The following is a 4924-nucleotide window of genomic DNA, read 5'->3' on the forward strand; positions in this document are numbered from 1 at the left end:
GTGAGAGAAGATATGGGAGGCTGCAGCTGCCCTGGCTGGCAGGGCCAAATGCTTTACCCGTAGAGAGGAAGAGCTCTAGATTCTGGTTACCCTGATGCTGGGTTGTGGCTGCTGTTGATGCACTGCGCCTACTCACTCTCATTCCCCTCTGAACATTTACCTTTGTCTGGATATTTTTCTCACATTGCACTATTTTGTGTTATTTTAACTAGACTGTTGGTACTAAGTCAGAAAATACTGGGGTTTTACTGTTTTACGGTGACACGGTAGACGCTCTGTTCTGCTCACTCATCTTATAGCTCCAGAGATGATATTTAGAGAGTAAGTACTAGGCACTTAGCAAACAGAAATTGATTGATTGACTAACTGGTTGATTACCTGTAGTCCCTGCTCTTTGCTTAGGCTACTGCAATGTGTCCCTTTGAGAAGGGATTTGTGTGCAACCAAAGAATAGGCTGTGCAACTGGCGGAGCTAGAAAACCTCTTTGTCCAAGAGGTCCAGGTCTAAGAAACCCATGTTTTTATTATTAAATCCCAAGGGGTCATAAAAACTCAATGCCTCAGGATTAAAAAATTATGGGAAAAACAGAGTTCATGAATGGCAGGCCTAGACTGCTTACAATCTTCTGTGGTTCGAGGCCATGTGCAACAAAATAAAAACAAGTGTCATAGGCCTAGTTTCTGGCTGAATGAGTTAGTCAGAAATATGGAGGATTGTTTTTCCCTATGAGCTTCATAGTCTTCTACTACAAGGATCTAGTAAAAATGTCCATTTGAACAACATAGCTCTGGTATTCTTGAAATTACAATGTTTGTCTTTGTCTTTAGGTTTAATGTTGAACATTAATGACCTGAATTTTATTATAAATCAGAGACATTATAGCTGCCATTCATAGGCTCAAGATGACACTGAATGTATGGGCTTTGATTTTTGTATTTAAGATGATTGGTGAAAAAAAAAATGGCAGCAGAATGAATGGAAGCTATACTGACTGTCTCCCAGGACCAAATTGGAATTACAACTAATACAAAGAAAAGTCATCTAGAATAACCAACTGAAGACCAGATGGAGAACCTTTATAACCAGGGATGTAAAGAGGAGCCCAAATTGAATCTTGTAGGAGGTGCAGAGGTGTGAGAGGGCTGACAGGGCTCCCACGGGCAGCAGCTGAGGGCTATCTAACTATGAGAAGTTCCCCTGAGAAGTCTGAGGTTTAAACCTCAAGCTGGCTCCCCAGTACAGAGTGGCAGACTAGGCAAAGGCACTCACATAACACCTGGCTGTAAAAAACACCAGAACAGAGGTTCTATCCAGCAGGAAGAGGCACTGGGAACACAGACACCCACCTGAATGGTCAACTAAATTTCAGCTACAGCTCTCACCTTGGGCTCCAGCAGAAGGAGGGCTGACTGGACTGGAGCTATGTGAGGAGAGTCAAGGGTTTGTGGCACTGGGGAGAGAGCCTGGAAGAAGGCCATCAGAAGTCTTATTCTGAGTCATTCCCCCATGCTACAGAAACCGTTTTTGTTGGACAGACTTTTCCCATCGAGGTGGCTTTAGCCCAGGGATGGGCAGGGGAAGCAACTGCTCCACCCATTGGAATTTCACTCCGCTTGCCAGAAGTCAGTGCCTAGGACAGGACTGCAACCCAAGGCTCGTTAACTGTCAGAAACTACGAGCCACCTTACAGGCAGAGATGAGTATCTGGATGCTTTGGGCCTTGGGTTGGGACTATAGTTGCTGAGTTTTGTGGCTCTGGGGTCGGAGTTGTGAAAGCAGATCCTGGGCTTCCGTGCTGAGCCATTAATGCAGGGGCAGAAACCGGTTTTTCTCAGACAGAGTTTTCCCATCAAAGCACTGAAAATCTGCTCACCCTGCCTACCAGTGGGAGCTTATAACCATCTAAGGGCTACAGGCAGAGGCTCAAGAAGTGACTAAGACTAATAGTCAGCCTGCGGGCAGATCTCTGGGATATTTGAGTCTTTGCCTGGCCTGCAACTCTACCTGGGAGAGTAAGCTTGATCCTTTCCATACACATCCAAACCAAGCAAGGGAGTCACAATCTGCAAAACATTGATATCCCCAGGGAGATTCTGGCAAGCTCCAAACCCTGCTGAGACAGCCAAAATGGTGAAACAAAGAAACAAGTCCCAAATGAAAGAACAAGAGAATACTCCAAAAGAAGGGCTAAATGAAATGGAGATGAACAAGTTATAGAGTTCAGACTAAAAATTATAAAGATGTTCAATAGCATGAGAAAAGACATATAAACAATGAAAAATGAGCAACTGGAAATCAAGAATGACATAGCAGAAATAAAGAACACATTGGAAGGAATAACCAGCAGATTAGAGGAAGCAGAATTAGAAGACAGAGTAGAAAAATAATCAGAATACAAAAGTCCAGCTGAGCTGCTGCCTACCACCGACCAGGCAAGATGAAGCTTCACTGTGAGGTCAAGGTGGTCAGTCGGCATTTGCTGGCCTTGGGGTTGAGGAACTGGGGCAAGTGCTGAGCCTCTGTCAGCAGGTGCCCCAAAGTCAGCTGCAGCTGGGGCCAGGAGGAGCGAGGCGGCCCACAGCGCCCCCTGCTTGCTTATCTACGAGCTAAAGGGAAACATTGAGCAATTCTTCACCAAATTTGTGGATGAGGGGAAAGCCACTGTTTGGTTCAAGGAGCCTCCTGTGAATATCTAAGTAAGGCCAACTCAGCAGTTTAAAGAGTTCCTTTCAGTTGTGAGACTGGCTTATAGAGGCTGTGACGTCGAAGCACCGTTTTCACCCCTCACACCAGTGAAGCCTTCGGAATTTGAAAAATTTAAAACTAAAATGGTTATCACATCCAAAAAGGACTATCCTCTAAATAAGAACTTCCTGTATTATCTGGAACATCTTCAGACTTCTTATTGTGGGCTTGTCTGAGTTGATACATGTATGCTTTGCTTAAAAAAACCTTAAGAAATTAGACTTGAGTCACAACTATATAAAAAAGCTTCCAGCTACAATTAATTGGAGACCTCACCCACCTTCAAGAACTTAACCTGAATGACAATCACTTGGAGTCATTTAGTGTAGCATTGTGTCAGTCTACGCTCCAGAAATCACTTCAGAGTTTGGAGCTCAGCAAAAACAAAATTAAGGTACTCCCTGTACAGTTTTGCCAGCTCCAAGAACTTACAGATTTAAAACTTGATGATAATGAATTGATTTGCTTTCCTTTCAAGATAGGACAGTTGACAAACCTGTGATTTTTGTCAGCAGCTCAAAATAAGCTTCCATTTTTGCCTAGTGAATTTAAAAATTTATCCCTTGAGTACTTGGATCTTTTTGGAAATACTTTTGAACAGTCAAAAGGTCTTCTAATTATAAAGCTGCAAACACCATTAACTTTAATGGAATCTTCTGCACAAACCATATTATATAATAGGATTCCATATGGCTCATATATCATTCCTTTCCATCTTTGCAAATATTTGGATACTGCAAAAACCTGCGTTTGTGGAAGATTCTGCCTAAGCTGTTTCATTCAGAAAATAACTACCATGAATCTACACTCTGTTGCTCATACTGTGGTCTTAGTAGATAATATGGGTGGCACTGAAGCACCTGTCATCTCTTATTTCTCGTCTCTGTCCTGTTATGTAAATTCCTGCGATATATTAAAGTAATAGATGATACCACAAAAAGACATTCTGTTGACTTACAAATCAGTTTGGGATTCATTTATGGTTTAACAGTGTTCAATTGGAGAAAGGGAAGCTTTTTTTTTTTTATGAATTTTTTATTTATTTTTTTGTTACAGATATTTTACCTTTTTACCCCATTGGCACCCCCCACCCCACCCCACCTCCGCCCCGGCCCCGGCTTAGTTGTCCATGTCCATTGGTCATGCGTACATGCATATAAGTTCTGTGGTTTATCTCTTCCCACCCCCCTACCCCCTCTTCTGAGGGATGTCAGTCTGTGCCCTACTTCCATGTTTCTGGGTCTACTGTATTCCTCAGACTGTTATGTTCATTATATTCCATATATAAGTGAGATCATGTGGTATTTGTCTTTTTCTGCTTGGCTTCTTTCACTTAGGATAACACTTTCCAGGTCCCTCCATGTCGTCTCAAAGGATAAGAGATCTTTCTTTCTTACCGCTGCATAGTACTCCATTGTGTATATGTACCACAGCTTTTTTATCCATTCGTCTACTGGTGGACACTTGGGCTGTTTCCAGGTCTTAGCTATTGTAAATAGTGCTGCTATGAACATGGGAGTACATATATTCTTCCTGATTGGTGTTTCAGGCTTCTTAGGGTATATTCCCAGCAGTGGGATCACTGGGTCAAATGGAAGTTCAATTTTTAATTTTTTGAGGTAGCACCATATTGTTTTCCATAGTGTCTGCACCAGTCTGCATTCCCACCAGCAGTGTATCAGAGTAAGGGAAGCTCTTTTGTATACATGCTTGAGGAGAAGAATGTGTGTTACTCTAACATTTTCAATAATTTTACTGTAAAAATCTTAATTTTATTAAAACCTAATTAATCATATTGTGGGGTTAACTTTTATGTTTATTGAACTAGTATTGATTTTAGCCTAGTATTTCCAGAATAAGTTGTAGGATTATCTTTCAATGTTAAACATATAGTGATCCCTATCACTCTGGTCATAGAATTTTCTTATGAACTTTCTTCTTTCAATGAAAGAAATTGAGTCTTTGTATGCAGAAAGTATTCTTTGGTGAATTAATATGGTCTAAATTATAGTGAAAACTTTTGTGTAAGTTTTTAAGCATACCACCTTTTTTATTTTTAGGTATATTCTACACATGCAATTTTACATTCACCAAGCATAAAGTTGGAGTTGCTTTGGGAAAGACTTTAAGCTTTTATAAGTTTTATAATGTTAATCACATAATCTTTGTTGTATTTCT

The 4924-nt window shown here is 41.1% G+C and overlaps 1 pseudogene; it reads left to right on the top strand.

Moving 5' to 3' along the window:
* Positions 1–2438: 2438 nt before the first annotated feature.
* On the top strand, positions 2439–3668 carry LOC118620100 (annotated as a pseudogene).
* Positions 3669–4924: the final 1256 nt, after the last annotated feature.

The sequence above is a fragment of the Molossus molossus genome, unplaced genomic scaffold (genome assembly GCF_014108415.1).
Source record: "Molossus molossus isolate mMolMol1 unplaced genomic scaffold, mMolMol1.p scaffold_m16_p_1, whole genome shotgun sequence".
Lineage (NCBI taxonomy): Eukaryota > Metazoa > Chordata > Mammalia > Chiroptera > Molossidae > Molossus > Molossus molossus.